Raw genomic sequence first — 12746 nt, 5'->3', positions numbered from 1 at the left:
CGGATCGTCGGCTCACAATTTTTAGTAATTTTGTCTGTTTGAGCAATTTAAATTTTGAAAAAATTTTGGTAGGAAACTTTTTAAAGCACCTTGTGTTCGACCTGGAGCACCCGGATCATTGATTCACAATTTGTAGTAATTTTAGCTGTTGAAACCTTCTAAATTTTGAGAAAGTTCTCGTAGAATACGTGCTAGGATACCTAGGGCGCGACCTGGTGCACACTGGACGTCGACTAACCATTTAGAACTGTTTTCATTATTCACTAAATTTAAATTTTTTTAACGTTCTCGTAAAATACGTATTAAACTACCTGATGCTCGACCCGGTACACCGGGATCGTCGGCTCACAATTTTTAGTAATTTTGTCTGTTTGAACAATCTAAATTTTGAAAATGTTGTCGAATACGTATTAAACTACGCGTTGCTCGACCGAGTGCACCCGGATCGTCGACTCGCAATTTTTAGTTATTTTGGCTGTTGAAACAATCTAAATTTTGACAAATTTTTCATAGAATACGTGCTAAGATATCTGGGGCGCGACCTGGTGCACCCAGGTCATCGACTACCTATTTGGAACTGTTTTCATTATTCACGCTTGTATTGTAGAATCTGGTAGATGTGTTGTAGAACTCCAAAAATTTTAAACAGTGTATTTCCTAAGGCCAAAGATGGTAAAAAACAGGTGAATTAAAAAAAATTACCAACTATTTGAAAGAATATGCTTAATAAAAGTCAATGTGCATCATATTTAAATAATATTTTGGAAATTTTATAAAATTATAAATATTGCTCATCTTTTAAATTAATGTGTAAACAACAGTTTTTATTCCAAATTTCACAGCGTGTTTTTTTACCATCCCATTAGGCACAAAATTTGGCGACGTCTTTACGATATCGTAAATGAGTCGTATGATCTGACGGTGTCTTTACGATATCGCAAAGACACCGAAAGGACATGGACATAGGATGCCGTATGTTGTCATAAAGATGTCGTAACGATATCGTAAAGACGTCGCCAAATCTTGTGCCCAATGGGATATTTGACCCTAGGACAGAAGAAATAAAAAATTATTCTACAAATATGTTAATTAATTATTAAAATGCCCCCCCTCCCCCCCACGCAATGTGACACAGACCGTAACATATCTTTTTGGCCTTCCCCTCATCGCCGTTACGTCAAATTTGGTGTATTATGTTTAAAAACATGAAAGACGTTTCCTAAAGGAAAAAGTGTTTTTAACATGAAGTATCGTCTTAAATAAATAAGACCATTTTTTTAAGACAAAAGGATTTTCAATATTTTTGTAGTCATACAAATATGCAAGTTACCTTACGTAAGTACTACTTGCAATTCACCAATTTAAAACAATTTTTCACTACCATACAAAATAAAAAATGATATTAATAATGACATAACATGAATATTTCGAATAACTATTTATATGCTAGACTGCCTCGAATTGTTCTCAACATTTTAAAAAGTCATTCAAAATGTAAGAAAATTACCTAATAATCTTCTAAATTTTCGGAAGCATTTGAAACAAATTTTGTCCATGCTCTTGATATTTCGAGATTCGCTTAAAGCTTCTAAAGTTTATTATTGGCAGCTTCAAAAATTTGTCTTTCTAACAATCTTCTAACGTTTAAATTATTTTTGAATCTCTTGAATTCTACTTAATTATTCCTGAATTTACTTGACTTTTTATATTTAAAGAATGTGATAATCTTACGGACTTAAAAATGTCGCTCTAAAATCTTTAACACTCTTTGCAAAAAATGGTAGGAAATCGTTTGATATTTATAAAAAAACTTTCGCAATTTCCTTTTAAAGTTGGTTATTCAAAATGAAACATCGTTTGAAATTCACACACGAATATTTAAAAAATTCTTTTTTCTAATCACGTCCTTTTCCTGATTGTTGCTTAATTCTGAAAAATTAAAAAAGGTGCCTTTAAAATAATTCAGATTCTTCTTTGATAATTTTTAAAATCTTTTGTCATGTGATAGAATGGACTTAAATAATCACTTGAAATTAATTTTTTGAAATAAAAAATTATTTTAATTATTCCTAGGAACCTAAATTTTTTAAATTTTCGTCAAACCTTACAAAGTTCTTCAAAAATCTTTACAAGTTTTAATTATTTTTTAATCGTTTAAAATTTGTGAACGTCTCTTAAACTTACTTAAATTTGAAAGAACATTATTTAAACCAACATAAATTTGAAACAAAAAGTGCAACAATATTGCACAAGAAGGCTTTAAAAGAATTATGTTTCTCAATTTTTCTAAAATGATCTAATATGGAACAATTGCAAAAGTCTACAAAATATTTTACACACTTTTAAAAAATTGTAGGAAACAATAAAAAATGTTTTGTGATCTCTTTTCAATTTACTCTTAGAATTCATCACAAAGCAAACGTTTAAAACGTTGCCGTGAACTTTCTTTTATTCTCTTGACGGCCTGGACGCCTTACAAAATTCAGTGGAAATTCAGTTTACCGAAAAACTCCTAATAGCTAGTTAGCCACTGAAAGCGAATCGGCCAGTCGGGCGAAGTCGGGTTCGTCTTCGTGCATTTTCGGCTTTGAACGAGGCTTGTATTTGCAGCGTGTAACAGACCGGATTCACCGACACGCGAGGTTTGTCCACTTCTTACTGCCAAGTTTTTCTGATCCCCTTTCTTACGGCCCAAGCACCGTTGTACACTTTTTATAGCCAATATTCTATCGCCACTTTTTACAGCCGTGAAATTATATCCATATTTTTAGGCACTTGTCTATAGTTGCTTCTTACTCACCGAGGAGATATTTCCACTTTTTATTGTCAGCCGCTCATATATACATTATCCCGTGTGGAAATAGCCCGGGTTAGCCCTGGTACAACAAGGTTTCTGTTCGGGGACTGACCGAGCTATTTTTATTTTTAAGAGCCTAGCCGTGCGCTGGTCAGAGACTGGCTAGGCAAAATTTATGTCAAAAACCCAGTCGGGGGCTGGCTGAGCTCTGATCGGACAAATCTTATGATCGAATGCTCAGACGGTAGCTGGCCGGGTGCTGATTGGCAATGATAAAATTTTTAAACTTTGTTTATAACTTAATTACTTTTTCTTATTTTATTAAGAAATGGATGCGTATAGCCGCATGGATGTTCCACGCGTGGAAATATATTGGGTGAATTTCTTTTTGACACCACAAATTTTAAGGTTTCATAAGTTCAGACTTGCAAACCATGCTTTTTGTGACCTCAAAACCAAACCTTACACGAAAGTTAAAAGTTTTATTATTATGTAATTTTCAACATTCACGATTAAATTTCTGAGTTCCGTTGTTACAAATTTTAAATGTTCATAAAAAATGACATTTCTTGTAATTGTAAGAAGATGTAAAATAGTCTATAGCGGGAAAAAACAAAATATCACGCGAAGAAAAATTGTAATCGATTTAAATTATTTATTGAAAAACTATTTCATTGATGTTCCTGTTAAAAGTTTGTGTATTTTATATTTTGATAACGCCGGATAATAATAAATAATTAGGAAAAGAGAACTTAAAAATTGGTACATAACCTTTTCTGAACTGTAGCTTATGAGGATGGCTTTTTTAACGAGTTTCAACTTGTCAGTTTAGCGCAGTGGTTAGCACTCCCGACTGCTAGGCGTTAGATTTAGGTATAGATATGTAGGTTCGATACCCCGTAGCGTTAGAAATTTTATTTGTAATATAATGTTTAAAAATGTAATATATGTATTTACTCTAAACAGGACTATTCATATTTAAAGTTAAAATACTCGCAATCATTTAATATTTATTTTTTTAATTACCTTTTTTGTCTCTCAACTATAAAGTGAAAATAATTAATGTTTTTTGTGTGCTGGGCATGTGGAATTTCAGATACTGATACGCTCCAATTCTACTGTGAAAAATAATTAAATTGATCCCCTAATTCAGTGACTGATGCTCTTCATACAATTGAAACCCGAATCATTTAAATCTAGAAAAGCAACGAATTGATCTTGCCCGGTCCACGGTCGGGCTTCCTGGCCAGCTCCCGGCCATGCTCCGTGGCTGGACGCAGACCAGCACAGAGTGACGATGCTGGTCGGATTCCGATCAGAAACCCCGGTCACAGCCCGACTTAAAGGCGGGCTCCCCGGCCACCTCCCGACTTGAAGCCGGGCTCTCCAGCCGTAGAATGGTGAGCCCTCAACTTAAATTTCCACCCGGGATACAAATTGTAAATTCAAACCCATGAGAATTTCCATAAAAATTTTAATATCGAATGTATATTACTTCCATATAGTATAATGTTGTTAGACATCTTCTACTGAAAATATACAATAAATAGAACACTCTCTTAACCCTTAAATGTGCCCTAAGGTTTTGAAAAACGTAAATGTCCTCTTGAGGTCATCAGGATCCCAGCCGAACTTTCGTTGTTGAGACGAAGTTATTTAATATTTTGGTCTGATTTTTTTTTGTTATGTTCTAAAGTAGCTTTTACAATATAAAACTATTTGCAAAATACAGTTTTAAATTTAAGTTATTCAAAAAATTAAAAACCGGAAAAAGTTGAAGAAATGGTATTTAAAAAAAAAATCAATGTTTTTTTTTAAATTTTATTACTAAGAGCTAAGAATTTAAACAAACATAGGCCATACATATCTCTAAAAGTCACTTTTAAGATTATTTATGGGTGCGTAAAAAAATATATTTATAATGACATATAAAATTGAAAATTTTAGGAAAAAAAAACATTTTTTTAAAGATATGCATTTATTCATTTAAAAAAGAACGTAAAAATTTGGATAAATTGGTATAAAGTAAGTTTCAATCACAATTTTATGAAAAATAAAATTTTAATATCTAAAAATTTCTAACAATTCTTCTTCTTCGAGATCGACCTGACGTAGCTGTTGCCTTACACTCGAACGTAGGTTATAAAGCCATCTAAAAATGGTATAAATAGACATACAATTTCTAAATGTAACAGCTAAAAAATTAATACACTTCAAAACACTATATACTTACATTATCTGCTAATTTATGTACAAAAACGAAGAAAAAAATTTGGAATACAATATACTCACACAACGCACAAGCCCCCTTGGGGTCTGAGCGGGCACCATTCTACTTTCCCGTGCAGAAATCGCCCGATTTCAAACGTAATACCGATCTGGTTCTGACCGGTAAAACTCTGTGGCCCATACCTGGGCCCGACCGGGAGATACCGATTTCATACTGAAACGCCATCTCCACGCGCTCGTAGAACTAATGCTGCTTGATTTTTTCTGGTAGTGCAGTGAAATTTGTATACATACTACTCGTTTATAATATTCTAGAAATGATTAAAAATGCATAAGGCGAGTAAGCCACGTGTTCGGAGGCACCAAACACCAATCAGTAGACCTCGAAACCTGTGCGAGGAAGCTGAGAGTAAGTAATTACACTCTGCGGGCAAATTGAAACCTAACCTCAAATAAATTAATAATTAATTAAATTGTTTTAGGTAAAATTAGTATATTTATCATTGGATGGGTCAAATATTATATGATGAAATTGATCAAAATCTTTTATTTTCAATTATTATTAAAGAACTCAAGGTTTTTCGATTTAATGCAGAGTTCGAATTATCAAATCTATTGACAAGAAATGAATTGCAGTATGCACAAAATTGTAATGTTTTTAAATTATAAGAGTAAAATATGTGATACAATCGATTATGTTATTGAAACTTTGATTCTGTATTAATAATAAATTTATTACAGAAATACATTAAGGACAAATTTTCACAACATTCCAGACCCGACCTGGCCCCGATCTGAGCATGTGTTTTATCCGCGGCCTGGCCCAGACCAGGATTCCCTGGTCGGGACCTGACCTGGACTGCTTTGGCCCCGATCGGGGCCAGACCGAGATTTCTGCACGGGTTGTAGCACTGCTGGAGCAAGACTAATGTACTTAGGCTTAACAAAATAGTACTTAGAGAAAGTGGTACTCATGCGCTGTTGACAGATGAGGTTATCAGTCCGTTTTTCAAAATTTGAAGTTATGATAGTTTTAATTGGAAAATGTTGGGGTCTAATTGACCCCTAGGGGACGTTCAAGGGTTAAACTGAACTAGTGAAATTATCACTGGTTGAATCAGTATTTTGCATTATCACTAGTGAACCAGGCCCAGCCTTCTTTTATTGACGTGGGAGTAAAGTGCAGTTTTCAAAAGATAATTTTGCAATTGTTTCTACAAGGGTGATGAATGATAACTGTCATACCTAACCAGTGTACCTCACTGACTAATCCAGTGCCAGAATTCCACTGAGCGAACCTGTGAGATTTCAATGGTTGATTTTAAGAGAGCATAAAATATTCTCTCTTAATCTAAATTATAATGAAATTTCCCGAATTACTAGTGGTATTCTACTAAGATTCAATAAGAGAAAAGTAAGCCACCAAGGATTAATACAAAATATTGCTAATTCGATAAGTAGAAATATTTCCTAATTCAAAAGTGTACAGCAACTAACTGATTATTGTCAAACAAATTGATTTATTTAGAGCTATATATAACGCCTTTTGTGACACAATTTTTTCCAAACGAAATGGTAAATTTGATTCTCCAAAGGGTCATCAATCTCTCTATGCATCTCACTATGTGTGCATGAACCTTGTGTTTTCCAACGGATAGATAGTACAGCTATGCGAGGTCGAATCGAAAGAGTTTTGGTAGTCCATCTAGGCCACAGAAACGTGGCGCTGGTGGAATGTTGCATCTTTGCAGGAGCATTTGTCTATTACGAGATTCTTCTGACAACCTGTTGCATCTTTTTTTGAGCCACGTTGTTCGCAAATCTCTTTCCACATAGGTCCAACTGTCTTAATAATGCTACTGCTCAGAAGAGCTGTAAAGATCTTACACAGCGTATTCAGACAAGTTACTATGGACCTGCAGTTTTTTGGTTTTGACAAATCGTCTTTCTTCGGTAGAAGCACAACTCGGTAAGAAGCCTTGCATTAAAAAGTATCAGAAAATTTGAATCCCTAAGAATGCCGTTTCTGTCCTTAGTTTTTTAATTCTCATTAGGCGGCGAAAATGATAAGATTTCAATCCCTTTTAAAGCCGATCGGAGCAGTCAGACGTAACCTCGAATGCATTGAAAACACAATTTTCGTTTGAAGCATTAGAACACGCTCTAAAAGCATGAAATTAGCCAAATCTAGTAGGATTGTATGTAAGAATACATTTCTTTATCGTCAAATGTTCGCTTTGTTCAAATATTATCAATGGCAAAAATATAAAATCATGATAAAAAATTGAAGAAATTATTTTTCATCAGAACCTTCTGTGTGGAAATTGATCCTGACATCGTAAAATGACCGACGCTATATTCTAAAAAGCTTTTTGCCTAATTATTATTCGAAAAACAGTAAATAAATGTAGCAAGATTTGCTAAATTGAAAGGGATTAAAATTTGTCTAATTCTTGGTTGCTTTGTGGTATTCAGCAAAATATTGTCAGCGTTAGGTACAGAAAGGACAAAAACGGGATCCAGAAGTATTCAATATTTCTCACGTTACCACTGAATGAATGACATTTTTCAATACTTTTTAATGCAATCCTTTTTACCGGGAATGCATCCTAAAACCAGACACAGCGGAGTAGGCAGAACGCCCGGGCGAGATGCTTGTGTGTAGAAGTATATCTCTTCTACAAGGAGTTCTTGGCACCATCTGGTCCTGCAACGGACAAGTTCTTCGCGCCACTTAGTGCTTTTTCATCTCTTTGGTGTTGATTGATGACCATTCTTCCTCAAATGTTATGAGGTTGTCACACAGATTCTTAAAGCTATAATATATATAGACAACTACAGAGGGAAAGGGTTCGTTCCAGAAAATAGCAACGGCTCCCGGTGAAATCTTGGTACATCAAAAGCTTTGTGCACCCTGAGTACTTGGAGCGAACCAAGGACGACCACCGTTTGCGTTCTTGCTTAATTTTTCGGAATTTCGTTGATGCGCGGGAATGCTCTCCAGACTAAAACGAGTGAAGGGTTGGAACTTCCGAGAGCACCAAGAAGCAAGAAATGAGGAAACGATCAATGATCCGTGTCATCGACAGCTGGCGTTTTTAGAATGCTGCTTCTTTGCAAACGCAACTTTCCGAATAACAGGTTCTGCCGAAATTCTGCTATGCTCTTCTTTGAGTCGCGTTATTTGTACATCCCTCGGTTACATGCACAGGTCCATTTGTACAACGAATGCTATCATTTAGAATGGCTGTAAAGATTAAGGTCAGATAAGTTGGTCTTCTTTGAGAGGTCCGGAATATGCTCTTCCGACTTTAGATATGACGTGAAAATGTGAACCAGATCCTGGTGAGTTGGAGGAAAATTCTTCCACCAAAAGTTTTTAATGCCATTTGGTACCACAGCGGAATAGTTCTTCATACTCTACATTACCTATTTCACTTCTCGGTATTGAAAGGTGGGCATTATTTCTCAAGTGCTATGAGGTCACTTCACAGCTCTTTAAGGCTAATTGTATTTTCTATGCCTGCTCCCGTTCTACACTTTTAGCGTCAAACAGTTTCCGTATTTTGTCAAAGCTATGCGGCCTGACGGTCAGCAACTTTGACTTGGTGAGTGTGTGATTCCTACCAGATGTTATGCAGTCAATCACAGATTAAATGCTTGCCGCATACTATCTTACCTAGCCTATTTTCGTGCTAAGTTGATGCATGCACCTTATGGTCTTATTAACAGCCGTTGGTTTTGTTTGATGTTTTGCCTCCGTCAAAGCTCTCGCTGTATCATACATAGCATATTTGAAGACCCAGGGATCGGCCAATTCGAAAAATCTTCACGAAACGCGTTATCAACAATTCTTATACTGGATGCCTTCCTGCAGTTTGTTTTATTGTCGCCTCTCTCTCTCTCACTCACTCTAAGCTGCCGGCTTTTTCTGACAGCAGTATAGTAGGCGCTCTCGCATCCTGTGTTTTTCTTGCACTACACACCATGCAGCCGCGGAATGTAAGATCTTACTCATCAGGGGCTAAACTGGTGTCGTAGCACTCTGGTACACTGAAAAAATGGTTTTCTTTAAAATCAACTAACAGCTCTAGTTAAGCTAAATTTAGTTGAAATAACAAGGACTCTTTACTAATAAAATGATGTCCATACAGTTAATTAAACTATACCAACCTACTAATATCTAGTAAACGAAACTTAGTTGCATAAGCGTGGCAATGGTAGTTGATAATTATGACGTTTTTCTACTTTTTATCCAGAAGAGGGACGCTGCGTGGAGTATAGTGAACAGTTCTAGATTGCTTACATCACTTGTAAATATTTTTAATAGTGGTGAATTGAATTCATGATCCTAAGAACAATAGGATCTTTTATAAACAATTTCAAGTGAATATAGTGTTCAAAGTTTGATGTAAAAACGACTGTTCAAATTTTCGAACACCTAACCTCTTTCGTTGTTCAAGTCCATTATTGCATGGAAGCAATCTGTTGGATGTAACACTGTATGCTGCTAGTGCAACTCAGGTTCAAGAAAAAGAAATATTTTCCGAAAATAGGAAAAAAATTTGGAGATTCAGAACAATCAGATTCATACAGGGTAATGTGAAATATACTCGTATGTGATGTACTTTAGGATTATTAGAATTTGAAACTCATTTTGTCGGGTCGAATATGCTATTCATAATTATTGCAACTTGTTTGCCTCGTCAAAATAGATATATATTTTAGTTGAAGCAACGTATTTTCTTTGTTATTATAAGTAAGATGAACCTTGTCAATATAACTAGGTTTGCAAACTTGTTGCCTGTTCTAACTAGGCAAAATAGTTGATACCTTGTATACAGCTACAAGACATTTTTTTCGGTATCAAAAATCAGCCTTTGTTTACAAAAGAGAAAAGACGTCTCCCAAAGATTTCAGACTGCTGACACTGCTATCGCTCCTCGCTTGAAAACCTCTCCAGATTCCTCTTCATCTCATTTCAAATTCTCAAATTTTTTTTGTCTATCTCTTACGGTCCGGAGTTCTTTCAACAATATAGCTAACACAACTCAAACACAATCCCAATCCTTCACTCATTTTTACTCTCGTTCTCATAGCCTTTTTGGAAATGGTACCTGTTTAAGAAAACCATCCTTTTAAGTCCCCTTCCCCGTCTCCTTTCCCTCTCTATCCTTCTACGGGTTTCAAAAACCTTAGAGAAATGATTTCATCCCTTATGGATCTGCTCCAACGCTTTCCTACTATCTTATGTCTTTTTAGCAGTGATCTGATATGGCAATTCAATAGCCTTCTGCTTAATAACCAGAATCCGATTACCACTACCTCGAACCCTTAAACTTTTTTATTTATACATAATGGGTAATATGGAAAAACTAAGAATTCTACAATGGAATTGCCATGGCATAATCCATAAGGAAGCTTGGAAATAATCATTCACAACTACGGTATCATCTTATTAAAAACCTGGCTTAAAGAAAAAAATTATTTTTTTCTAAGGAAATACAACATTATTAGAAAAGACCGTCCCATCAACATAGTTATTCGTTTTATCATTGCTATAAGGAATGATATTGTGTTTTCTAAATCAATAATTCTCGACATTCCTAACCAATTAGACACTCTGGCTATTTCTATTGCCGCTAGTTCGGTTGAATTACTGATAATTAATGTCTGAAAAAATCCTAGAGCTCAAGTTAATGCCATAAATTGGAGTACCTTCTTTGACTCATTCTCTGATGACTTCACAGCTGCGTTTATTGTCGGAGACTTTAACTGCCATTACCACTCCTGGGTATGTGATAATACCTACTCAGCTGGAAATAAATTAAATACTTCAGTTCTAGATTCCAAACTCATTATTCTAAATGACGGATCTCCTACTTACTTTTCTCGGCCTAATCAATTGAAATCTACTATCGATATTTCCCTGGTCTCTGGTAAGCTTCAGCCTTATGTCCTAAAATTGGTAATATCCAAGAACGTGATTACCCGTATTCTCCAAAATGGTGAAAAACGATTGCTCGAGGCTCAAGAAATTAAGAAGATCCATATTGGTCAGGTATAGACATAAATACAATTTTGAAAATGTCCTAGACCTTCAGAAATACTACCTTCAGCGACCCGAGATTTGATTGTCGGGTGGCAGGGAGAAAGCTTCGTGGTTTCGTTCCTTTTCTTTCCGGCTCAAAAATTTTTTTTGCCTTGGTAAGAGTGCTATATGAGTACTGAAAGGCTGTTTATTATTTTTTACAAATGTTTTTTATAATTATTTAATAATGGTAAAAGTAAGGAAGACGAAAGAAGTAAAAAAAGAAGGGGATTTGGTTGGCTGTCTTCTTATTTTTCTTTCCTCTTTTTATTTTTGTCGAAAAAATAATTATTTTCTTTCCTTTTTTAGGAATTTTCTTTTTTAATTATAATAGAAAAAATTTATAGCATTTGTCCAAATTTAGTCGTTGATTCTTGGTTTTGTTTTCAAGAATTCCGCACATTAATTAATCGCAATCTGCGACCCTAAAAACCTTAGGTACACCTACTTTCACAGACGTTTAGCTACTAGAAAACTGCGAACTTTAAGAGTTTAAAACGCAAACCCTCAGTTCTGCAAATTTGAAATAAGCCACGGATGCCTAGGAATAAAATCCATTAAGAAACTCCAAGGTTTCAGACTTTCGATTAAGATCCATTTAAAGCACACCATGAAGCCCTGTTCTTTATATTATTTATATATTGGACTTGCATAATATGATCTTCACCCACTCTGCACTATTTTTTAATATGCAATTGATATTGTTATTTATTTCACCTCAGGTGATCTAGGGAAATCTAGGGCACTATAACCTTACGCATGTTACACCACTCTCTAATTAGAAGTTTTTTAGTATGGCTGTCAAGCCTTTTCTATTTATCACAACAAAATGTTCCACAAAATTTGCAAACAACAAAATAGAGTCTTAAGACTGATCCTAGATTTTCGTATTTCTACCCCATATGATAGTAGTTCTTCAGGAACTGAAAGAATCACCTTCATTCTTTCGCATGATATTTCTTAACAGAAAATTTATCCTAAAAATCTTTTCGATTGAAGACCGCCCTCTGTTCCAACTACTCTAACACTTAGACCAGCATACAAAAGAAAAGGGCAAACTTAATCTTTTGCAAGCTTGTTCACTCCTCAATGCTTTCTTCTTCTTAAAAAAATAAACGCCCTACCCAACATTATTTAAAACGCCACCTAAAGATGACTTTATCTTCTTTATAGACGACTCAAAAATAACTGAAACACAACATATAGGAATCGGCATCACTTGCCCCTTCATCCAGATTTTTCATAAACGTATACTTATCTACCTAGCCTCTATTTCACAGCTGAAGTGATTGCCGTTTGCAAGGACCTTGTTATGATACTAACATAAGTGAGAAAGTATCGCCTTAACGCATTCTATATCTATTAAATTAGAAACCTCCTCCATCTAGCTAAATCTCAAAACATTTGAATTTACATCTACTGGATTCCTGGCCATAAGGGAATCTTTAATAATCAGCTTACAGGCAAACTTGCCAAATTAGCTTACAAAGATGGCTCTTCTTTGGATGAAAGGAATCCTCATACAGACCTCTATGAATTAATTTTAACCCAATTAGTGAAAATCTCTTATATATTCCTAATAAATAAAAATAAAAGTAGAAAGGTCGGCATGCACTGTTTTAAATTTAA

This window comes from Belonocnema kinseyi, chromosome 9 (genome assembly GCF_010883055.1).
Source record: "Belonocnema kinseyi isolate 2016_QV_RU_SX_M_011 chromosome 9, B_treatae_v1, whole genome shotgun sequence".
NCBI classification, from domain to species: Eukaryota; Metazoa; Arthropoda; class Insecta; order Hymenoptera; family Cynipidae; genus Belonocnema; species Belonocnema kinseyi.
This window is presented reverse-complemented; position numbering follows the sequence as displayed.